We start from the raw sequence: 26725 nt of genomic DNA, 5'->3' as shown, positions 1-26725 counted from the left end.
TATCTATCTATCTATCTATCTATCTATCTATCTATCTATCTATCTATCTATCATGTCTATCTACTATCTCTATCTTCATCCATCCATCATCTATCTACCTAATTTATAAAGCTGCCCATTTTTGGACTTATCATAGTCTTATATATGTTCTGAGCTAGTTTATGTGATCAATTACTGAGACAATCTATAGTTTCATCCTTTATTATTCATAATCAATATATGGAATTGTCAGAAATATTTTCAGCTTTGGATGATGGTTTGGGTTTCCAGGACCTGAGTCACCATGATTGTTCTCTCTCTCTCTCTCTCTCTCTCTCTCTCTCTCTCTCTCTCTCTCTCTCTCTCTCTCTCTGTCATGTTCTAACATTCATATTTGATTTTGTTCTGCTTTTATTTTCATATTCAATTGGTCATGGAATAGTTTGCTTTTCCAGGTGTTCATCCAACTTTGAATCACTACATTGCTAGTATTAGAATTAGTATTTGTGAACTATTTGTGGATTTTTCCTTACAAAATTTTATAAGAAGATCCACTTTTATTATTTTTAAAATTCAGATATGTATTGTTCTACTTGCAGTTTAGTTGCAATAATAATTTTCCATTTGTATATTTGGTACGTATAACATGTGAATTCTATCTCTCTGATGAATTGCATACTGTATGTTCCTTCATTTCTTTTTTTTCTTTATATCAATTTTGTCCAATTAGCCTTGAGTTAATCAATTATCCCTGAAGTCCCTAATTAGAAGGATTGCTTCAGTGTTTATTGCTTTTACAATATTTCTATCTTTTAGTTTTACATTTTTGGATTCATTTGATATACAGTAATGTAAACTAGTAGGCCTTTTAAATTGGCCATAAAATATGTTAGAAGCTTCCATTAATTCTAAATATTTATGCACTTCTTCAAATGCCAGGTATCTAATAGCATTTCCATTTGTTAATTGTAGCATATCTTCTCATATATTTTGGCCTCTTTTAATTGCAACTTTAGCATATTTTTCCAAGCCAAATTTCTTTTCTAAGGTGCTGACAATGGATTTTGTTCAGAATTCTTCTGAGTGGAATCATTGTCTGCACAAAGAGAACTTGGGGGACCAAATATCCATAGAACTTGTCTGACTTTATTTTTACTTCTCTGTTCACCCTAAAGTTGGTTTTTGATGAGACTGTTGATATTTCCATGAATCTTCTTAAAATCTTATTCCAAAAACATGCAAGTGCTTTTAAAGCTAGCTCTGAGTGAGGCAAACAGTCTACACTGGCTATAAAGTTTTTTTTTTTTTTTTGATATTTTTATTTTGCTAGTAGCTTTGTTGTGCCATTCGAAGTTTTGCCAGTCCCTTTTGTTCTATTGGAAAAATTGCCTTTTCATTCAATTAAACATTTATTGTAGAGGTTTGCTGTAATTTGATTAGGAGAACCAGTCTGGTGTAGGGGTTAAGGCATCAGACTAGAAACAACTAATTGTAGTACCCCTTCAGCATAAAGTCAGCTGGATAACCTGGGGCCAGTCACACTCTCTCAGCTATAGGAAGCAGAAAATAACAAGCCACTTACAACACCTTGCCAAGAAAATGTTTGAAGACTTGAATAGGCAGTTGCCATTTTCTTATAGTAGTAGGAATATTCTTCTAGATGTCACCTACTCTTCATTTCTTGTATCTAAAAGGTTTCTGACTCTGGAGTGTGGGGTTCATCTCTGTTTCTTAGCTGAGAAAGTTAATATTGCCCAAAAACATTTCCATCGTTATGTGGCCAGCATGACTATACACCAAGGTGCACTGAATCCTGTTACCCTCCCACTCAAGTGGTTCCGATTTATCTACTCACATGTGCATGCTTTTGAATTGCTAGGTGGGCAGGAGCTGGGGCAAAAATGGGTGTTCACCCTGTTGTGCAGCACTCAGGTCTCAAATCCAGGTTGTCAGCTTTACAGCTGACAAGCTCAGCATCTTTAACAATTGAACCATTTCCCTTCCCCACTTCTTGTATCTATAGAAGATCATTTAGCTGTATTGCTAGGTTGAATTGAAAGCTCATCAAGTATTGAGCCAAAAGCTACATAGTTGATATTGTCTTGAGTTCTCCATCTTACAAGATTTCCAAACTAGCATATGAACCATTTCTTCTGTTATCCCCACAGCTATTTGTTTTCCATCAAATTCTTTTTCAGGTTTGTTGATCCATTATGCTTTTTCATTTTGTTCTTTACCATTCTCCCACACAGTTTTCCAAAATTCAATGTTTTATTTTGTTTAGTTCCAAATCAGGTTTGTAGGTACTTCATTTTCTTGGCCAGCTTTCAGACTTCTACTGTCATAATTACTGTCATATTTCTTTTGAAATTTCTGTAGTTATCTTGCCCCCCAGACTGTATTCTTTTATAATGCTAAACTCATTTTTTCTCATTCTTAGTACAACCTTATTTTAGATATTTTAGATTGATTACATCTGTCCATAATTGTTTTTGTCATTGCTGCTGCTGCTTTCTGGTCTTTGGTTTCAGTTTCTTTGTTCCAACATGTAATAAGAGTACAAAAGTTGATTTGTTTCTTTAATAAAGAACTGTTTTAATTACTTTGCTCATCTTATACAAAAGGAAAGCCCAAACTTTCCATTTGCTCTAATGATGCCAGTAGCATTCTTTTTTTTTATTTGCCTTTTAATTTTTTTCAGCCAATTCTATTTACCAAATATTTGACTGAATTGTTTGTATTGTCCAAGTACTCCATCATTCTATTGTTCTTATTATAATATTACATGAATTGGTATTAGTCATGTTTAAAACATCATTTTCTCCACAAATCACGTCATAAAATATTCAGAAAAACCATCATAGTATGTTGTCTCTGGGCAATTTAGCATCAGTTCTCTTTTTAAAGCTATTTTGATGTTCTAGGATGTATATCAACTTGACTTATCACACTCTGAACATGTTCTAAGGTGCGTAGATCAGCAAAAGTTTGATTCAGGAGTTAGCAAGCGCGGAATATTTTGAACAATAGCTGCTGAGCAAAGGACTTTCTACTTTACTACCCTCAGCATATCTAAAATTGTTTAGTATCATGGCTTATAGTACAATATAGACTATGTAGTATGCTAGATGAAATTAATAATTTTTCTTACTTACATGTGAAAATCAAATGTCCTAAATTATGATATTTGTAGTAAAATCATTTTAACAACCAGTTATCCTTTATTTCCAAAACAGTGGAAATTATTTGCTTAGGATACCTATCAGAAAGAGGGTTGGTGTACAATAAGTTGGTAAAATTGAACTGTGTATTAGAATGCCTCTGTATTCCAATTTGGAGAAATCTAAAGAACATACTTAATGGGTTTCATTCATTGAGAATAAATAATAATGAAGAAAGTGTGTGTTTGTTTTTCCCCACAGATCTTCTAAAACTCTTAATGGCTCAATGCCACTAGATGCTGAATACTTGATAACCAAAATCACACATATTTTTCCAGGAACTCCAGGACTTTGGGCAGTCCTTATTGAGCTGGATGGTGAGCAATTCAGTATCGGCTTCTCTAAATTACATCTAATCACACTGTTCACAAGAGGTATTCTTTCTGATCCTCGGATGAGACCTGTGCAGTATGGTTGAACCTTGATCTTATCTTTTATCTTTCTCAGAGCACATAAGCCCCACTACCATGTCAAGGTGATATATATATATATATATATCGATACCTAATATTACTGCCTTTTATTTTCCACACAGCAACAACCCTGTGAGATGGGCATTGGGAGAGAGAGAGAGAGAGGGAGAGGGAGAGGGAGATCATTTTGTCTGAACAGCAGTATAAGTCACCTGTGAATGAGAAGGAATAGAAAGAGAGAAATAAATAAACTATGAATATATACCTCTTATTAACTGTGTGGTGTAACATTGTGATAGCAACAGATGTCTTTGGACATGATCTAAGATGTAGGATATAAGTCATATTCTGACTTCTTTACAAAGTCTGTGTGTATTGCCTCGGGTTCTGTCATGGAAAAAAATAGGAAGGTGAAATAAAGTAAAAATGAAACACAGATTCTCCATAATGTTTCAAAACAGAACAGAACAGGAATAAGAGAGTTAGAAGCCACCTTGGAGGCCTTCCAGTCTAGCCTCCTGTACAAGCAGGACACCCCAGTACCATTCCAGATATTTATTTTATTCATTTTTATTTATTTATTTTATTTGGTTTGTCAATTGCTTACAAGATAATAGGTACAAGTAAACTCATAGTTATGAATACATGGATACGTGTAAGAAAAATAAAAAAGAAACAATAGGACAGGGGCGGTAGACATGTTGGTGCGCTTATGCACGCCCCCTACAGACCTCTTAGGAAAGGGGTGAGGTCAATAGTAGACAGTCTAAGGTTAAAGTTTTTGGGGTTTGGGGAAGAAACCACAGAGTCAGGTAGAGTATTCCAGACATTGACCACTCTGTTGCTGAAGTCGTATTTCCTGCAATCAAGATTGGTGCAATTAACCTTGAGTTTGTATCTATTGTTTGCTCTTGTATTGTTATAGTTGAAGCTGAAGTATTCATTGACAGGTAGGACATTGCAATGTATGATTTTATATACTATACTGAGATCAGACCTAAGGCAGCGTAGTTCTAGGTTTTCTAGGTCTAGAATTTCAAATCTGGTGGCATAAGGTATTCTGCAATGAGTAGAGGAGTGGAGAACTCTTCTTGTGAAATATTTCTGGACTTTCTCAATTCTGTTAATATCAGATACGTAATGTGGGTTCCAAACTGATGATCTGTATTTGAGTATTGGTCTAGCAAATATTTTGTATGCTCTAGTTAGTAGTGTAATATTACCAGAGAAAAAGCTATGTAAGATTAGGTTAACAACACTTAATGCCTTTTTGGCTATGTAGTTACAGTGGGCTCTAGCACTTAGATCATTAGAGATAAGTACTCTGTCAAGAATCTTGGACAGAGTTTGGATCATCAATAAGGTCTTGACTATTCAGCCTGTAGTTTATTTTTTGATTTTTTTGCCAATATTTATTTGTTGAGATTTGAAGTTGCCATTTGTTTGACCATTCTGTTACATAGTTGAGGTCTTTTTGAAGGGTAGCAGTATTGTCTGTGGTATTGAATAGCTTTACAGTGAAGAGAATGCAATTGCTCTTAATATGATCACAGAGGTCATTTATGTAGAGTATGAAGACAGTTGGCCCTAGAACACTGCCTTGGGGGACACCACTATTGACAGGTACAGAATTTGATAGGATGCTGCCAATTCTGACTATTTGTTGTCTGTTTGACAGGAATGCTTTTATCCAGTTATGCAGGTGTCCAGAGATACCATAAGGTTTTAGTTTTAGGAGTAGTTTGTCGTGTACCACTGAATCAAAGGCTTTACAGAAGTCTATGTAGGTTGCGTCTATTGCTTTGCCCTGATTGAGTTGTGTAATCCATATGTTTTTGCAGTGTAAGAGTTGCAGATTGCAGGATAGTTTTTTTCTGAAACCAAATTGTTTATTAGAGAGTAGGTTGTTTGTCTCTAAGTGGGGGATAATGGATTGGTTAATAATTGATTCCATGACTTGACAGGTGATGCAGCATAAAGAGATTGGTCTGTAATTTTCAACTAGGCTGGAGTCTCCCTTTTTGAAGATGGGGATGACTGTGGCTTGTGACCATAGTTTTGGCAAGGAACTGGTCGTGAAAGATTTTTCAAAGATTATGCTTTCAGGTTCTGCTATGGCAGTGGATAGCTTTTTTAAGAAGTAGGCACATATTCCGTCTGATCCAATAGATAGAGATGGTTTTAGATTGCATAGTGCTTTTTCAACATTGTCTTCTGTAAAATCGATATGTATTAGATCATTGTAGTTGTCTGTGGTTCGACTAGGAAATACTAGGCATGATCCATTGCTGTTTACAAATACTGAGCCAAAGAATGTGTTAAAGATGTTGGCTTTAATGGTGTCGTCATTGCAGTCTTTACCATTAGGTCCTTTCAGGGGTGGGATGGACCTTGAGTCTTTTACTTTGTTGTTTACAAAATTGTAGAAAGCGTGGGTGGAATTGGTGCATAGAAGGTTTTCCTCTTGTTTAATGTGATAATTGGTGCATTCAGTCTTTATCTGGTGGCATAAATTTTTGTATCAGCTTTTGAAGTTGGCAACGTGACCAGATTTGTTTTTCCTCCAAAGTGATCTCTTTTTGAATTGAAGCTTCCTTATTGTTATGGGTAATCTGTTTTTTCTGGTTTTTGGAGTTGTTATTGGTACATATAGTTTGAAGACTCTTTTGACTTCAAGTAAAAATATGTTGTAATGGTCTTCAACAGTATTGCATCCAGTGAATAGAGATTGCCAATCAAGGGATGAGAGATCATTGTCTATAAGATCATAGTTGCCTTTTTTGAAGTTATAATTGGGGATCGCGTCATTATGTTGATTTTTGTGTGGACGTATGTTGAGACAAAAGTCAATCATTCTGTGGTCACTGTTGGAAAAGGTTTTTTTAATTTGTATTCTGTAAATTGAATTGAAACTATTGCAGAAGATGAGATCGAGGTAATTGTTAAGTCTAGTATTGTTGGTTACTAGCTGTACCAGTCCCAGGTTTGTTACAGCATTGTAGAAGGTTGCATGTATGGGTTCAGTTTTACATTTGTTTAAGGTACAGTTAATGTGAGGTAGATTGAAGTCACCAAGAAAGATAAAAATGTGTGGGCAGGATGTTGCCCATGTTAGTGGTGAATTTAGCTTGTTTACATGTTTGATGTCATCATCAGGGTCTCTGTAACATAGTAAGAATCAAAATGTGATATTTAAGGATAGATCACAGATGATGGTCTCAGGAAGAGTAACTCTTGGGTAACTTGGATGTTTTTTAGATGTAAGGACTTTTTATAGAAGATAGCAACATCACCTCCTCTACGGATTTCACGATCTAATTGGTAAACATGATAGTCTTACTGTGCTAATGGAGTCAGACAGAGATGCATTGAGCCATGTTTCACAGACAAATATGATGTTGAATTTAGCCATATTTAGTAAGAGGAGAAATTCAGGTATTTTATTCACAAGGCTTCTTGAATTGAGTAGCTTGCATTTAAGGCCAGTTGTAGTTGGAATTGAGGTAGTTAGGGGGGTGCGTGCCTAGTTTTGAATGATGGTGGGTTGGATGAGGTAGGGATGGATGTGGAGTTGTGGGTTGTGTGATTTACTTTTGATGCAATCTGTGAGGTGGTCAATGTACAGATCCTTCTCTCCATTGTCTAGACGTCTTTTGAGTTCATTGCGGAGTTCACGGGAGCGGATTCTTTGCAGTATGGATAAGTCTGGTCTTGAGTGAAGTTTTTTGTGGTTGGGATTGGTTTTTGCAATGGCGTTTATTGTATGAATGAATATACGTTTGCTGGACTCATTTTTGCATACAACTCTACAAAATTTTGGGGCCACCGAGCTATTATTGTATTTGAACTCAGGGCCATCTCTGGTTATTTCAATGATATCTTCAGGAGAGATGTTTGTTGTATTTGAGTTGCTTATGATATTATGAACTTTGGTGATGTCATCTGATTCGTTGGTGTCTTCAAGACCAAATAAGATGGCATTTGGACATTTCTGATCACGTTCCATGATATCTCTGATGAGTAAGGGGATGTCATTTGTGGAATTATTTGATGGGATAGTAATTATTTGTGGTTGCGTTTGTGGTTATTTTTGATTGTAGTTGTGATTGTAGTTGATGTAGTAGTTGTGGTAGTGGTTGTTGGGTTGGGATTTGTTTTTGAGCTGATAGGTAGTGGTGTATTTTTTTTTCAAGAGAAATTAGGCTTCCTTGTATAATTGTTTCAAAATGTGTTGCTAAGTGTTTTTCTATTGAGTGCAGGAGTGATTCTATGCTATCAACTCTGTCAGGCAGGGTACTTGGTTTATTTAGCTTAGGAAAACATGATGGACATAGACAAGGGAATGTATCTGATGCTTTGAGGAGATCAGCTACATCTTTGTTTCAGTTTAAGCAGGCAAGATGGGCTTGATTGTCACATAGGCATTTGATGTTATTTTCGCTTTCATTGATGGTTTTAAGACATCTGAAGCATGTACAGGAGTCTGGGAGGTCGTTGGTAGAGATATTATTTCTTTGTTATTGTTTGGTAATGGAGGATTTGGAGTTTCTGGAGTTTCTGGCTGGCATGGTCAATGACAATAGTACACTAAACAATTACAATAGCTAATTAATGTGATAGGTAGACGGTTACTTAATGAATGTTGGTAATTAATAAATGTTAATTGATAAGTTAGAGAACAAATCAAAAGTAAGGTTACTTATTACTAAAAATCAATCAATCAACTTATTACTAAGAATCAATCAATCAATCAATAGACTAGATAATCAATGATACAGTATTAAATCTCTATCAATTCAATGGATCAGTAAATTAGTGGTCATTTAACAATTAATTATTATACTATTATGTGATAAATCAATTATTATAGACAAAGCATTATCTATAAATATTTGGACTTGAGGTATTGATATAGTGGAGGTAGTGAAGTATTGTTGTGTAAAGTTCCTTTGTTTTTCCTTAAAGCCACGGGGTTGTTGTTGTTGTTTTGTTAGTTTTGTTCTTGTTTTAAAGAGGAAGCATTGCTGTTTGATAGATTTGAATGGAGAAGATTTGAATGACCTCACCAATCATCTACTTTGGAGTTTGGAAAGGATGAGATTTGGGTGGGGGTTTAGTGGAGGTTGTCCAATCAGCTGAGTGGGAATTTAAATTCAGGCTGACTAATCAGCTGGGTGATTTATATGGAGACTATCAATTCTCCGTGAGTCTCCTTTGTTCTCCCCAATTAGCAACCGTTTAGAATTACATTCTCTTGCTTTCCTCTAGTCCCTACTCCCTTTCGGATGTTTTGGATTACCCTCTGTCAGTTTTGTCTCTTTCTCTGCAGTTCAGATACACACTCTACACCAGTCAATCTTCACTCCCAGAATCAGTCTCTCTGTAAGTGTCTGAATCAAACTCCCATCTAAACACAGCTCGTCCCAGCTCTTATCTGTATCCGCTCTCTGCTATACACTCTCCGCTCTCATTTATTCACAGCTCGTGTCGGCTCTTATCACTATCCGCTCTCCGCTATCTGCTCTTTGATCTTTGCATGCCCTATTCATTATCCACCAGTCCCAGTTCTTTCAGGTCTCACCCATTCGGAATGGCATCCTACGGAGTGGAGTCTTAGGCTCTCTGCTCGGGATGATGTCCTGGCTCACTCTCTCTGCTCACTCTCGGAATTGCTGGCAAGTTCTCAGTTCTCAGAACCTTCCAAAATTTTTCAGCAGTCCCAGTTGAGGTAGATCACGGCTCCATTGGCCCCAGACCCCAGACCCTGTCTCCAGTAATGCGGTTAGGCATTTGCCTCAATCACCATCTTAAAAGCCTCGAGTGATGGCAAACCCACAACTTTTGAAGGCAAGCCATTTCACTGGTTAATTTTCTCATGTTAGGAAAATTCTCCTTAGTTCTAAGTTGCTTCTCTCCTTGATTAGATTCCATCAATTGTTTCTTTTTTTTGCTTTCTGGTGCTTTGGAAAATAGATTGAACCCCTCATACTTGTGGCAGCCCTTCAAATACTGGAACATTGCTATCGTTGCTATCATGTCATCCCTCATCCTTCTAGACAACAGGTGAAACTAAAAAAATTAGAAAATCATGCAAAAGTTCATTTATTTCAGTAATGCAACTTAAAAGGTGAACCAAATATATGAGATAGACTCATTACATGTAAAGCAAGATAATTTAAGCCATGATGTGTCATAATTGAGATGATTATGGCTTACAGCTCATGAAAATCACAAATCCACAATCTCAGAAAATTAGAATATTGTGAAAAGGTTCAATATTCTAGGCTCAAAGTGTCCCAGTCTAATCAGCTAATTAAGCCATAACACCTGCAAAGGGTTCCTGAGCCTTTAAATGGTCTCTCAGTCTGGTTCAGTAGGAATCACAATCATGGGAAAGACTGCTGACCTGACAGTTGTGCAGAAAACCATCATTGACACCCTCCATAAGGAGGGAAAGCTTCAAAAGGTAATTACAAAAGAAGTTGGATGTTTCCAAAGTGCTGTATCAAAGCACATTAATAGAAAGTTGTGTGGAAGGGAAAAGTGTGGAAGAAAAAGGTGCACGAGCAGCGAGGATGACCGCAGCCTGGAGAGGATTGTCAGGAAAAGGCCATTCAAAAGTGTTGGGGACTTTCACAAGGAGTGGACTGAAGCTGGAGTCAGTGCATCAAGAGCCACCACACACAGACGGATCCTGGACGTGGGCTTCAAATGTCGTATTCCTCTTGTCAAGCCACTCTTGAACAACGAACAACATCAGAAGCATCTTACCTGGGCTAAAGAAAAACAGAGCTGGTCTGTTGCTCAGTGGTCCAAAGTCCTCTTTTCTGATGAGAGCAACTTTTGCATCTCATTTGGAAACCAAGGACCCAGAGTCTGGAGGAAGAATGGAAAGGCACACACAGCAAGATGCTTGAAGTACAATGTGAAGTTTCCACAGTCTGTGTTGATCTGGGGAGCCATGTCATCTGCTGGTGTTGGTCCACTGTGCTTCATTAAGTCCAGAGTCAATGCAGCCGTCTATCAGGAGATTTTGGAGCACTTCATGCTTCCTTCCACAGACGAGCTTTATGGAGATGCTGACTTCATTTGGCACCTGCCCACACTGCCAAAAGCACCAAAACCTGGTTCAATGACTGTGGGATTACTGTGCATGATTGGCCAGCAAACTCGCCTGACCTGAACCCCATAGAATCTATGGGGCATTGCCAAGAGAAAGATGAGAGACATGAGACCGAACAATGCAGAAGAGCTGAAGACATCTACTGAAGCATCCTGGTCTTCCATAACACCTCAGCAGTGCCACAGGCTGATAGCTTCCATGCCACACCGCACTGAGGCAGTAATTGCTACAAAAGGGGCCCAAACCAAGTACTGAGTACATATGCATGCTTATGCTTTTCAGAGATCTGATATTGTTCTATGTACAATCCTTGTTTTATTGATTGCATGTAATATTCTAATTTTCTGAGATTGTGGATTTGGGGTTTTCATAAGCTGTAAGCCATAATCATCACAATTATGATAAATCACGGCTTGAACTATCTTGCTTTGCATGTAGTGAGTCTATCTCATATATTAGTTTCACCTTTTAAGTTGCATTACTGAAATAAATGAACTTTTGCATGATATTCTAATTTTTCGAGTTTCACCTGTAGACTAGAAGGATATATCTATCTATATCTTCACCAGACTAGATATATCCAGTTCCTGCAATCTGAAATTTGGATTTCTTAAACACATTAGAAATACTCTGCATCTGTTTTCTGTTAACAACTAACACCAAAATGCTATAACATATTACAGTGAGTTTGAGTTACTATAATGCTTCTCCCTTCTATTCTCCCATTTGCCTCTTTTGTCATTTAGGAGTCCCAAACAGATCTTAAAGCATAAAAATGTCTTCCCTAAATCATTAAACTCAAGAGCACTCTTTAACTTTCAGATTCAGAGGTTAAGCTTTTCCTTATGCATTTACTGTACTTCTTATATCCCCTTTTGCATTGAAGAAGGCTTTGAAATTCTGAGTAATTTTTCTATGTCCAGTGAAATCTCTTATCTCCCCAAGAATGTGGAGTCTGTTCATTATCAACTAGCCTTATACAAGTTCTCAGAAGAAAATTCAGCTTCCCAAACTTTCTCAAGATTTCCTTTTTCTGCTCTGGAAGACAAAATATAAAACAGACCAGAGTTAATGAGCAGAAAAATATGCTTCCTCCTTGATTGAGCCACACAGTTACCAACCTTTCAAAATCAAAACGAACAAAATCTGCCACATAGGGACAAGAAGGAAACAAGTATGTATCTGAAACAAAGTCTTTTTTACTTCTTTCATCCCTAAAGGATCCAGCACCGAAAAATCTCCCAAGCCTTTATTTAAATTTCCACTTTTCCATACCTGTCTGTTCATCAAAGAAGTCCCATGTTGAATAGCTACTCCATCACATACCCGCACTCATTCACTGAACACAAGGCATCTGCTCTATGTATCTTTACCAGATTTCCAGAGGGGGGAGAGAAGGAGAAGGAAGGAAAGAGTATACTCTCCTTTTCTGATCATCTCTGTGTCCTGGAAAGGATGATCAAAGACACTGGGAGAAATAGAGAAGTTCAATTATGTATCAACCACTTACGATTGTTAGGCTAAAAGCTTCTCTCCAAGTGATTTTTCTATTCTTCATCATGTTACAGATTGTCATTCGTACTGATCCAAGTAGAAACAAGAACAGCTAAACCTAAAAGATATTTTTTGATGTCTTTAATGCTAATAACCTAAATTATTGAAATATTTTTAATAGAGATAGTGCTTGACTTACAACCATTCACTCCAAATTCATGGAGACCTAATTCTAAGTGGATTTGCACCCCCCATGACATTTTCCCACATATTGTCCCAGGAAATGTAGTATAATCTATAAAAAAAGGATGGCAGAATTGTAGTATAATCTATAAAAAAGGATTGCAGGATTGCTCAGATATGGACATTTCAACATCTCAAACTTTTCAATAGGGAGAAAGAAATAATGAAATATTGTCCTCGTGCACATCAAATTGATTTCCAGTCATCATGTGATACTTGCACAATTTAATTGCAAGTATAGGACAACTTTGGCACAATGGACCAGTTTTTGCAGACATACTGGCCTGTCTTCTTTAGACACAATCTGATTCATAACCACATGTTTTGGAATCAGTTATAAAGCATGTTTAAAAGAGATGGCATACGTTTCATTCAAGGGAGTGCAAGAAAGACAGCTACAAATCCAATTCAAAATGGAAAGACACTTTCCCTTTTTAATTTGACTGCCATTTGTGCATTTCCTCTTCTGAAATCATTCATCTATTGAGAAAAATCATTGGCATGGTATGCCTTTAAAAATTGATTTATCCCCAGTCCTTTTTTCCATGTTCATATATCCACGAAAAGCAAATATTTAATGTTTTCTCCCACCTTCATGTTGTTGAGATCAAGATCAGTGAGCAACCTTTTCATCATGTTCTGGGATGAAATGCAAATATTTGGCTGGTGTACATGGAAAACAGTGCAGTCTCAGTCTGCCAGTTCCTTGTTGAGACAGTTGGATGAAATCACCATCTGACTAGTCATTGGGCCTGTTTAGCTTGGAACATAGCAACTATTTGAGGAAGTGATCAAGATGTAGAAAATTGTGCATGTGAAAGTGGTAATAGCATAGCCCAGATAACACTTCCACTCAATTATTGTAACTGTTGAATTTTCATTTTGCACTGTGGGAGGTATCTTTGATCATGGCATGGCAACACTGTCTTCTATTTTCATGCTAATTAATTAGGGCAATTCTGCACTTTTAAAATAGTTGTTCACTTTTGATCTGATGAAAAAGGAGATGTTTCCAGACTTCCTTTGCAAGCAGAATGCTGGGGAAATTCACAAGAGAAGGCTATCAAGTTCTTTGCATTTATTAAGTTAGAAGGTAATGAAGGTGTATGTGGGAATATTCTCTTTCATTGTTCAATTACCTTTCCAATAGTTTGCAGCCACCCACACTTCCTATTAAATTCCAAGTCTTTTAAAGAGCCCCCTATAGGGCATTTTAAAGTTAAGAAATAAAAACAATGATACTAGTTGAATCCTATGCTCATCTGGCAAGAAAAAATAATTGAAAAGATCTCCAGGAGAAGTTGAAAAGAAATTCTCAAACATCCTAAGAAAAACAGAAGTGTCTTTCATATTCTGATTCATATTTAGCATAGAATGCAGTTAAAATGTGCAGTTTTGGATCCCTTTCCTCTTCTCACTCAATGTATTATTCTAAGACTGAATCTCAGCAACATATGGCTTACGATTTCCACCTGCCCTTAACTACAAGGACAAAGAGACAGCTCTTTTGGTATATTATAAAACCTTCCCTCCAAGACCCAGCAGAGGGGAAGACATTGCAGTGAGTAAGAGTCAAAGCTCTGCTGGTGTTTGGGAGAATAATATTGTACAGGTAATGAGTAAGAGCAACACTTTTTTATGGGCTCACTAAATATATGGTGGGGCTAAGATCATTATCTCCGATGTGTTATTTGAAAGATGGTTTGGCCTGAGCAAACCCCATTGGAATCAATTCACTGAAGAAATGTCCACAATGACATTGAAAATTAGTTGGAGATAGTAACTAATGTGTGCTATTTACACACAGATGTTAATTGGAATAATTCTGGCTTCAGTCTGAAGGGTTGAATTGGTAGCACAATGAAGAATCAAAAATATGATTTATGTAAATATGATATATAAATAATAATTAAAACAGGTTCCCTTGCAAGATTGATTATATAGTTTCTAATGGTTCCAGGTTCTTATATGCACACATTTGGAAGCCATAGAACAGCTGTGTTATTATTTTGTGTTCAGATACTTTTAGTCCACTAAGTATATAATACAATATACCATACTAGTAGTATAATTGTAATATATAATTGCCTCCTTTCCTGAGGTGGGGGGGGGGAGAATCTTAATATGGGAGTTTTACGTCTTCTGACCTTCTCTTTTAGGGACCAAATTTGGGGCTTCCCTGAACTGGTGGCATAAAAAAAAAAAATTGCAAGGCATTTGAAGCCCTAAATTTGTTCATTTCTATTTCTTCGCCTCCTATAATTATGTTTACAAGGCTTTTTTTATAAAGACCATAATGTTTAGTTTTTTTCACAATAAATAAATAAATTGTCTATGCAGTAGGATACAATTGATTTTAGGGCTGTCCTCAAGTAGAAATGATGACTGTATTATCTATGTATGATGGGTCTACTAGCCAGGGTTTCAAGGATGATGTTTTAATTTTATGAGTCTTACCACCATATTATTAGTATACTAGCAGGGTACCCATGCTTCACTACAAAACTATGTGATTGGGCAAGTTTTTGGGGAGGGAAATAAGAGAAAAAATATCCCTCTGCCTACCAGCATTCATCAGTATTCATCTGGCTAGCATCCTGTCAGTGTGTGAGAGAGTTCAGGGCTGTTTGGAAAGTGAAACAGTATTTGCTGTGTGAGCAAGAAGGAGACAACAAGGAGCCTGGGCGTGGCTTAGCTCAACTGTTCTGTACTAAAGCTGCTTGGTGCTGTGAAACTGAAACTGAAACTCCTCTCCTCTGCTTGTGTTTTGCATTTGGAACAGATTTCTTTTTAGGTGGGGAGGATGAAATAGAATTCCTTAGCATCAGAGCGTGTTAATAATAATATATGAAATGCTAATGCTCTGATGGTCATTTTGAAAAATCCTTTTTTAGCACCTAGAAACTAAGAGGAACATAGTGTCAAATTTCAAGTTTGTAGGCTTTACGGTTCTGGAGATTTTGTGATGATGAGGGAGTGGTATTTCGTTTTTATACATAGATAAATTAAATAATAAAATAACTAGAATACAACATTGCTTTATACCTTGTAAGTAGGCACTAAGTCAGAAAGATTTCCTTGGTTCCTTTAAGTATCAACTGGTGAAGATATATTTTCAATATATTCCTGCCTTTATCAATCATATCTATGTTTTGCACCCTAGGAATTAGACTCAAATCTTAGTATATCATCTTAATATGAATTGATCCGTATTATAACATTAGTTTTCAGTTGTACAAATTATAGCTTAGATACAATTAGCAATATTTTATGCACTGGAATTCGAGTAAAATATGATTTGTACTTTTGTTTTGCTTGTCTTTTTTCATTAGGAGCAAAGAGGCCGAATATAATGTGCTTCAAAGTCTCTTAAGTGGGAAAGCTGCTCTCGCACCTTACATCTGTGGCTATGTGGAATATAATTGGGCCCTAAAGGAATCACTTGTTTCCGCTGTTGACACAGGGACTGTGTGTGGATCTTGCCTCTTTTTCTCATATTGCCTTAGGGGAATATTTTTGGACAGAAGCTTTGAAGATTTTTACTTCAATAGGGGAATAATGGGAGAAGAGAGAACCAAGGCTACTTCCGCTTTGTTAAAGGGTCAAGCTAAAATGATTCCAAAATTCAATTCTTAGGAAATTTAAGAAAATATTCAACACTTCAGGGGAGAGGAAGAAGAAGAAAAATCCTGTAGTATTGTTTTGAAGAAGCAAATTGACTAGTTGTCTTTCATTGTTCATCCCAGATCATTATCTAAAACATTTCACTTTTAGAAAGTTTTAAACTGAATGGACTGGTTGACGTTTCTTAGTATGTAGCTGAGCACAAATGGAGTTGTACCAAGTAACTGCTTAAAAATAATGACTGTGGTGACTTTTGCAGCATCAGAAAAGGTGATGAATTATTTGTACATCTTGAGATGAAGGGGGATGAAATTCCCTCCTTTTATTCTTATTCTTATTCTTTGCTTTATTTTTTATTTTTTTCTCTTCATCTTTTTCTTTTCTTGTTTATATTTTTATTAGTTTGCATTTGCTCTTTTTAATGAAGGGGAGGAAGTCGTTTCTTTATAGATCTTTTTTCTTTACTATCTTTTGTTGCTTTTCTTTTTTTCTCTCTACTTTTTCTTTTTATTAGTTCGCATTTTTTTTTCTTGTGATGAAAGGGGGAAGTCATTTTTTATAGATCCTTTTTCTTTGCTATCTTTTTTCTTTTTCTTTTTTCTCTCCATTTTTCTTTTTATTTTATTAGTCTTTATTTTTTATCTTTGCAATTATAAACTGTAATACAAATTATTATCTGAAAAATAAATTCAACTTGCCTTCCCTTGGTCTCACAGTTGCTTGTTTTCCCTTGTCAGGAAAACTGCAACATTGCCTCTTTGAATTAAAAGGGAAAGGCTCTGAATTGGTTTAATATGAATGTACAATACAGAAATGAATTACTATTACCATCTTCTACATTGCCTTTTCAATTGGCTGATATAGTTTATAGTTCTCTGATGTTCTATTAGCCTCCTATTCAAATACTAACCAGATCCAGTAACTGTTGCTTATTTTATTTTTTAGTTTATTGGTTATCCAGGGTCTGAGTGGGGTTCCTTCATGAACTGAAGCTAATTGAATAATCTAATTTTAATTGCAGGATCTCTCCATTTACTATAAAGGTAATAAAGGAGAAGCATCCATCCAAGGTCTGGTTGGAAGCATCAAAAGAATAATAGCTAGAGAGAAAATGGATCTTAGACAACATGAATACAATAATGGGTTATGCTGCTTTATAATATTACATTCTCGGCTGACAAACAGCACATTGGGCCATTTATAAAACCTGTAACATCCTCTTGACTGTCAGTTGTCCTATTTTGCTCTCTTTGTAATTATGAAATACAAATCTATTCATTTCATCCAAGTGTGTGCCCACTAGCAAGGATTTCCTTTTATTTTGTTTTATAGCAGCACTAACAATAATTTTATATGATTTTAGTACTTGGCCGGATGATATATTTTCTTTTATATAAACCTCACAACCTCCAGCTTTATAACATACCATATATTTTATTTGTTGAATTGTTTTTCTATTGCCTTTGCATTTCTGTTTGTCACAGTCTGGCTGCTCATTGATTGTAATAACAAATAATCAAATATATTCAGACAGGTCGATAAATTGACTGAAATATATAATTATAATTCCTATGAAAATTTGGAAAATGTAGAACTGCAAAAAGCAAAGCAATATTAACTAAGGATTACCGCTATGAGGCTGGATTTGTGGTTTCCTTTTTCAAGGATTAACTTCATATCTAGATAGGAGAAAGGGAGAAGTGTGATGGAAGACTAAATTAGTTTTATTGAGGATTACCAGCTAAACAGAATTCCTGAGATTTTGCCCAAAATTGGACTTTGTTTTATGTGCAATACATGTTTGGTGCTCTGTACCTTTAGGGTGGAGAGATCACAATTATTGCCAATCAATTCAGACAACAAGAACATATTTTTGTCCTTTCCCCAAACAACAAAATCTAAATAAACAACAAAATAAGCAGCATGGGCTTAAATACAGACAAATATAGGACAAAAAGGAAAGAGAAAGAAATGGGGAGAGGGAGCTCAGTAATATTATAATGAATATAATTTAAACATTAAGGTTTCACCAATCCCTTTTTTCTTATCACTAATTGCTTAAATCTTTAATTAATTATCATCTTCTTTGAAATGCAACTATTGCCCTTTTTTATTACCATAAATTTTCCTTGCAGTTTTTACAAATAAATGTTTTGGGGAAAAAAAGTATTAGATTCAGATTTTGGTTTTTCCTTTAGGGCTGGAACTGGACAAAAAATCATATTTTGTAACCTACATAATGATATTGATTCTGAAATTTTATTTTTGATAAATAAGCATTATAATAATATGGTTGAAAACAGCCTCAGATATAAGATCTAGCAAGAGCATTAATTAATTAAGCCTATAATGTATGCAGGAAAGCAACCAATGGCAAGCCTTATGCCCACGGGAAGCATAGATTGACATAAAGCCATTTCTGCATGCACAAGGGGGGGTGCATTAAAAGTTCTACTATGCCTTCAGAACTCTCATTTCCTGCAGTTTGCTGAGGCAGTTGCCATTAACCATTTGAAACCCTCCTTGTGCATGCAGAAACAGCTATATGTCAATCCATGCCTCCTTGGGCATAAGGTTTGCCATTGGTTGCTTTCCTGCATAAGTTATAGGCTTAATTAATTAGTGCTCTTGCTAAATGAGCATTATGTTTAACTTTTTGATTGTTTGTGTTATGTACTTGTTTTGCATACTCGTAATACTGCATTCCTATTGGACAGACATTGCCACCTAGCGATTGGTAGATAACAACAGTTCTGATTGGCCGCCTAAGCGGCGGGAGTTTTAAATAAATGCCATTGGTTGCGAGCCGCGAGCAGCCGCTATAAAAAGGGCTGCCGCAGCTCGACTTTAGTTGAAGTTACTAACAGTTAATAAAGAGCTGAATTCAACTCCGGTCTCGAGTCTGCTTTGTTCTGGCAATAGAACACTGGCAACGAGGATGGGATCGAAGGAACAAAGACCATAAGCACATGGCAACGTAAGCCGAAAAATCGATGAGATGGCCGGCAACAACTCGCCACCCGCACCGTTCAACCCAGCTGAAGAAGACTGGGAATCATATATTGACAGGTTCCTGATTTTCCTGGAAAGCAACGAACTACAAGGAATCACTGACCAGAGGAAGAGAGCCGTATTCCCGACACATTGCGGTCCGACCATTTTTAAAATGGCAAAGGCATTGGCGAAACCGAACGATATCAAACAGATGGCATGGCCAGACCTGAACCAACTGCTAAGAAACCATTACACGCCTGTTGTGTCCAACCTCATTCGAAGACACGAATTTTATAAACGGGATCAATGAGAAGGCGAGAGTATTGGGGACTTCGTAGCAGCACTAAGGGACATTGGAGGGGCATGCGAGTTCCTCAACATGGATGAAGCCATGAGGGATCGCATAGTCCTCGGAATGAGAGACGCTACCCTGCAGAGCAAACTGCTTAATCGACCCAACATTACCATAAATGAAGCCATCGCTGAAGCGACCGCAGCTGAGGCAGCAAAAAAAATCTGCGGCGAAAATGAAGCAAATGAATACGGCCAACAGTCCAAGCCAGAGCAGGGAAAAGAAAGCGGAAGGTACCCAGAAACACACTACCGCAACCACCCACCATGAAGACATTGAGTCATCAACCGATTCTGAGGAAGAAGACGAAGAGGTAAACAGACTCCAGTCAGAGCGGAACCAGTGAGAAAGAAGAGGGAGAAAATCTGATTTTCAGTGTGCCGGATGCGGAGGAAATCACCTGCATTCTGAGTGCTGTTTTATGGACGCCATCTGCAGACACTGCGAAAAACGGGGGCACATTGCAAGGGTCTGCCAAAACAAAAAGAGCTATAGTCCAAAAAGACGAGGCAGCACCCCCCCCCCGCCCCCCAGAACTAAGGAGAAGCCAACCGGAAGTCGTTGGAGCCGGGAAAATAGAAGTCAGCGACTCAACGAGAAGGAAGAAACACATCAGACGATTATGATTGGAAACGCTAGAGCAACTGATGCTAAGAAGGTTCGAATAAATGTCAAGATAGAAGGAGAGCCATGCGAAATGGAAGTAGACTCCGGCTCATATCTGTCAATGGTATCATGGAACACAATAAAAAACTTGATACCATACATACGGCGGAAAGAACTCGAAGAGCAAAGCCTGATGTTAAAAGACTACCAAGGGAACAAGATTCCGGTAGTTGGATTGGGACATTTCAAGGTAAAATTCAAGAAACACACTGAAATTCTTCCATTGACCATCATTGACCGAGACCGCCCCAGCCTGCTTGGTTTAGAATGGTTCGCGCCTCTGGGAATCGAAGTGACAGGAATCAACAGCGTCACCGATACAGACTGGGAAAAAGACCTGATGGAGGAGTTCCGAGACATATTCGATGGGACGTTAGGCAAGTACTGTGGGACCCCTATCTCATTTAGCCTAAACCCGAACATAGCCCCCATCAGGCTAAAGGCCAGACGCGGAGTAGAGTTGATTCTAAAATAACTCTGGCTTCCTAGACTGAAGCCTCAAAACTAGAGTTATCAACAGATTAGCAACCTTCACCCATTCCAGTTTCAGATGCTACTGATCCAGGAAGGTTTAGCAACAACTAACTACAAAAACAAATTGAGCAATATATCAGGACTGAACATCACAAAAACTAACTATAGCATAATTTAGTTTATATACCATAGATTACTAAGTGTAATTCTGCCATCCCAAACCATTGTGTGTGTCTGTCTCTGTATCTCTTAGTTATAGTTAGGGTTGCAATGAAATAAGTTGCAAAATTCAGACCATCATTAAATGGCGGCAAAGAATACTTTGCTGCCATTTAGTGGTCACTCATTTTTTCACAACTAAGATTTGGAAAACATTCTCTCTCTCTCTCTCTCTCTCTCTCTCTCTCTCTCTCTCTCTCTCTCTCTCTCTCTCTCTCTCTCTCTCTCTCTCTCTCTCTCTCTTTATATATATATATATATATATATATATATATATATATATATATATATATATATATATATATAATATGTTTTCTGAGGTTCTCATGGGTATTTGTATGTGGATCTTTGGTTATTCGGGTTTTCTCCCGCGTAAGATTGGAAGTATCTAGGCAACGTTTCGATGAAGTCTCATTCATCATCTTCAGGCTTCTGTCTTCGGCTCTGTGCTTCTCAGAGTGATGTGAGCTTGCAGCTGCTTCTTCCTTTTAACTGCTAGTGGGGTGTGACTTGATTGGTTGGGGGCTTGGCTGTGTTCTGATTGGGTGGGGGTGTGTTCTCATTGGTTGGGGGTTTGGCTGTGTTCTGATTGGTTGGGGGGTTGGCCATGTTCTGATTGGCTGGAGGCGTGTTCTGTTCAGGTGAGGGCTTGGTTGTGCTCAGGTTGGTCTTAGTTACTGGGGGATTTGAGCTGGTGAGCTGTGATCTTGCTGTTTGGCTTCGAGTTCGTGGTCGTGCTGCATCTTCATGGTGGGGGTCAGTTCGCTTCATGTATGGCTCAGGGGGGGTTGAAGTGGGTAGTGATGCAGCTGCACCAGGGAGTATACGAAATCCCTTGCACCACCTGCCCCACCACATACATTGGACAAACTAACAGGAGAATAAATGCACGCGTTGAAGAACATAAGAACTCAATCAAAAAAGAAGAACCGACCTCTTCCCTGGTCCAACACCTCAAAGCCACAGGACATGAGATTGACTTTAAAAATACCAGAACTATCGCCAAAACCGAACACTTCAACAACAGAATAATCAGAGAAGCCATAGAGATAGAAAAACGCCCACACAGCATGAATAAAAGAGATGACACCTCCCGCTTACCAGCCATTTGGAAACCCGCCCTCATGAACAGACGAGTACCTAACATGATGAATGACACCAGACCCACACCCACGAGGGCCACACAAGATGCCACCACCACACTTCCACGTAAAAAGCAGACTCACACCCACACAGAAGATGAGACGCGACCACAGACCAGAAGCCGCACTGCAGCTGCATCACTACCCACTTCAACCCCCCCCTCTGAGCCATACATGAAGCGAACTGACCCCCACCATGAAGATGCAGCACGACCACGAACTCGAAGCCAAACAGCAAGATCACAGCTCACCAGCTCAAATCCCCCAGTAACTAAGACCAACCTGAGCACAACCAAGCCCCCACCTGAACAGAACACGCCTCCAGCCAATCAGAACATGGCCAACCCCCAACCAATCAGAACACAGCCAAACCCCCAACCAATGAGAACACACCCCACCCAATCAGAACACAGCCAAGCCCCCAACCAATCAAGTCACACCCCACTAGCAGTTAAAAGGAAGAAGCAGCTGCAAGCTCACATCACTCTGAGAAGCACAGAGCCGAAGACAGAAGCCTGAAGATGATGAATGAGACTTCATCGAAACGTTGCCTAGATACTTCCAATCTTACGCGGAGAAAACCCGAATAACCAAAGATCCATATATATATATATATATATATATATATATATATATATATATATATATATATATATATATATATATATATATTTATTTTCTTAAGTTTCAGTTTCGGGTACTTACATGTATGGTATTCAGCTTTGCTCGGTATTTTCCACGTCATTGTAGTTGTGCTTTTCAAGTTGTAGCAGCGTTCAGCAGAATCTCATCTGCCATCATCAGGCTTCTGTATTGTGTTCTTCTCACAGACGAACACAATACAGAAGCCTGATGATGGCAGATGAGATTCTGCCAAACGCTGCTACAACTTGAAAAGCACAACTACAATGACGTGGAAAATACCCAAAGCTGAATACTAGATAGATAGATAGATAGATAGATAGATAGATAGATAGATAGATAGATAGATAGATAGATAGATACATACCATACATACATACATACATACATACATACATACATACATACATACATACATACATACATACATACATACATACATACATATATATATATATATATATATATATATATATATATATATATATATATAGTCTTTTTAAAAAGTCCTGGTTAGAGATGTACTTTTCTAAAACCAAAGAAAGCCTAAGTATAGCTGGTTGAATTCTGTTTATAAGAAAATAAGAGAATGATATCTAAAAGGTTTTGACTCTTTTATATGTTAAGAAACAGTATACTTAAGGGGAACACGTAATATGCAGCTGAAAATGTTTCTTCAGTATTTATTTTAAGATAAATTGAATATTCACAGCATGCCTAGGATGTTGTCTATCACTGTGCCCATCTTTATTTTTATGCCGTTAAATTAACTTCTCTGACATTATTAACATGTCATGAGTATTCACTTCCAATTATTGCTGTTGTCATTATTTTCACTAATAAACCATTACTTGGGACAAACATTTACTTTGGAAAATTCATTTTGCTCTTTTTTTGTCATTCTGGAAGCAATAAATATAAGAGTTTGGGCAAGAAAAGGAAAAGTTGGACAGGGTGGGAGTGGGGAGGCGATGCACTGTAATAATTGAATGTTCCTTCCAGGCAGTTATATTTTCTATGCACTCGTGTTATCGTGTCTCGAGAATCTAAATGCAAAAATGACTTTCTGTCATTTGCCTTGGGTGTTTGCTGCAGCCCTGCGCATTCCCATAATTACAATTCTTCCCTTCCCTCCCCAACTAGCTACAGCACCAAAACAACTGACCATCTGGTCAACACTTTGGAAATAAAACAGACAAGGTTAGTGAATGTAGGTGCCAAGCCTGCTATCCACAAGATATATCCATGCATAGAACACAAACAAAGAGGCTATCTTAAGTTATTTAAGAAAGCATACTAATATCTGCAGCTGAATAATCAATATCCTAATCATTAGAAAACACATTTTATAATTCAGTGAATAACTTTATTCATCACAGAGGCTGAGTTTGTGTTGTATTGTTTTAACCATAATCAAAGTAGCATAAACAGTGAGGAGTAAGTGGGAATAGGATGTGCAAACAGAGGCCCACCTTTTAACATTTATTGGACAGCTCCTATTACAATGGTCCCACTAATTGTTATCCCAGATCTATTATTCAGATAAAAGGTCTCTTGTCCATGCTAGTCTAGCTTAAATATGCATATATTGAATCTGTGTGGCATTCCAAGTTTTTGGTTGTTGTGAAGGATTACTTTGGGGTTGTGGTGGGATTCAAAATTTTTACTACCGGTTCTGTGAGCATGCCTAGTAGGTGGGCATGGCTAGTAGGTGGGCATGGCTAGTAGGTGGACATGGCTAGGTGGCCATGAGACTGGCAAATCAAATACAAGTGGTCATTGCTTAATGGCCAGTTGCTTAGCAAGTATTCTAATTTACGACTGACCTCCCCAGAACTACTTGACCTGTTTTAGGAATTTTGACAGCATGCACAAACACACACACACACACACACACACTTATGACCAGTTACAACATCGCACACAGTCACGTGACTGAGATTTTCTATGTTTTTTGCCAGTTTCCAACAATTCCTTCTGGTTTCCAGTTAAAAATGCCCATTGGGGAAAATGGACTTGTTTAACAACCACAGTGTTCACTTAATGACCACAAGGTTCACTTAACGACCATGGTGTTTGCCTAACCCAGGGGTCTGCAACCTTAAAAACTCAAAGAGTCATTTTTTAATTTTTTTTAAGAAAGGTATCTCTCTCTCTTTGTCTCTTTCTTTCCCCCCACTCTCTATCTCATTTCTTTCTTTCTCTCTCCATCTTTGTTTTTCATCTCTTTCTCTCTCTCTCCTCTCTCTCTCTTCCTCTCTCTCATCTCCTCTCACTCATCTCTCTCTCATCTCTCTCATCTCTTTCTCTTTCTCCCTCTCTCTCTGTTTCTCATCTCTGTTTCTCTCTCTCATCTCTCTCCAGCTCAGCATGGGGAAAAGTCACACATGTCCCCATATTCCTTTGGCCGCGAGCAGCACCTTTAAATTTAGCATGCTTCACAGATGGGGGAGGCAGCATGCGCTCCTCCTTTTGTGAAGTGTGCTAAGTTAAAAGGTGCTGCACGAGACTGCTCATGGTGAGAGGAATATGGGGAGAGGCGCGACTTTTCTCTGCACCAAAATGGCTGCTGTCTCTCTCTCTCTCTCCTCCATGGTGAGAGCAGTGGCATCAGTGTCTCAGTATGGAGAAAAGTTGGCGGCAGCAGAAGTTCAAGGTGATTAGTCAGCTGGCTGGGTGGGAGGCAGCCACGGGAATACGGGACCGGCTGTAGGGTGAGGCCATAGCTGGCGGTCGACCACCCTTCCCAGACCAGCTTTCCCAAAGGGGAAGCATGGCAGGGGAGAAAGGCAAGCAGCGGGGGGAAAGGCAAGTAGCAGGGGGGGAAGGCAAGCATGGCAGGTCCATGTGCTGCATAGAAGGGAGTAGGGAAGGCAAGCAAGTGGGCCTGGCAACGGGGAAGGCAGCGGGGCCACAGGAACAGCAGGAACAGCAGGGAAGGCAGCGTGGAAGGCAGGGAAGTGCGCAGGGCCTCGGGTACCACAGGGGTGGCATAGCAGGATTTGGGCTTTGCTGCTAGCAGTCACTCACCTAGACAAATCAGGGCAGCTTAGCTGGGCCACGTGGGAGGCAGCTAGACTGGGATTCAGGCCTTGCTGCTTGCAGACTTACCCAGGCTGCCAGGCAGCTCAGGGCAGCTCAGCTGGGCCACGTGGAGAGTGCCGAATGGGATGCAGCTGAAGACAGGCAAGCTGACTGGACCTCAGAGACTGTGTAGTTGAGGCAAGCCAGGGGGCCAGGCAGAGAGCAGCAGCAGCTATGCCAGGTGAGCGGATGAGATGAGGAGTGACTGGGTAAGGTGGGCAAGGCCAGACAGAATTTTTACTACCGGTTCGCTTGAACCATCCCAAACCGGCTGAATCCCACCACTGCTTTGGGATAAGCAATCCAGTTTCCTTCAGATGCTTTAGGCCCAATTTCTTTGCCATTGCTACAATAGCTGATGTCAAGTCATCCGTATTCCATCTGGCTGTCTACTTCCTTAAATCACACCTGGAAGTTGCATCTGCATAATCAACCTACTGTCAAGGCCCCAAATAATAAATCTATGGCAAGCAATACTCCAAGGCAATTGAATTCCTCAAAGAATACTTTTATTGGAAATACCATATCTATAGTACCTCTTCCCCGCTCCATCATCCCATTCTAACTCGCCTCCTGCAAGCCTGCACAATCCTGGTCGCTTCAGAAGCTGCCGTGCGGCACTCTTCTGTGCCGCGTAAAGCAGCTGCACTTCAAATTCAGCGGATAAAGGTGAGTATGGGAGCCCAGGCGTGTGGGTGGGCCCAACAGCAGAGCGATGGGGAGAACCAGTTTGGTCTCTGCTGCTCATCACTGCTACCGGCTCGCCAGAACCGGGCCGAACTAATAGAATACCACCACTGTGGCAGACATTGAAAAACAATGTAAAAAGAAGAGAGAGAATAGCTATAGTGGAAACCTGAAAATCTTAATCCAACTTGCTGTAGCCTCTAAAAAGCCTTTAAAAGTTGTTAAAATATTTATAGGTATATGTGCTTTCTACTTCCAGAATAGTTGAAAATTGGGTGAAAGTTTCATATGTAATTCTTCAAAACGATCTCTCCAGGTCTTGCATTTTCCACATTTTTTCCTCTCTCCTTTAAATTGCTTTTCACATA

At 38.5% G+C, this 26725-nt stretch overlaps 1 long non-coding RNA gene across 1 annotated transcript in view; it reads right to left on the bottom strand.

The window, feature by feature from the left end:
* Positions 1–10562: 10562 nt before the first annotated feature.
* LOC148130025 (uncharacterized) overlaps positions 10563–26725 on the bottom strand; it is a 146799-nt gene continuing 130636 nt past the window's right edge. The window contains exon 3 of the long non-coding RNA XR_015750351.1: positions 10563–10665. This is a non-coding gene — a long non-coding RNA (uncharacterized LOC148130025). The remainder of the gene's footprint in view (positions 10666–26725) is intronic.

This window comes from Notechis scutatus, chromosome 7, assembly GCF_049901735.1.
Source record: "Notechis scutatus isolate UNSWTSFEM ecotype Mainland chromosome 7, rNotScu1.2, whole genome shotgun sequence".
Taxonomy (NCBI): Eukaryota; Metazoa; Chordata; class Lepidosauria; order Squamata; family Elapidae; genus Notechis; species Notechis scutatus.
The sequence above is the reverse complement of the archived record's forward strand: the minus strand, read 5'-3'. Positions and strand labels throughout refer to the sequence as shown.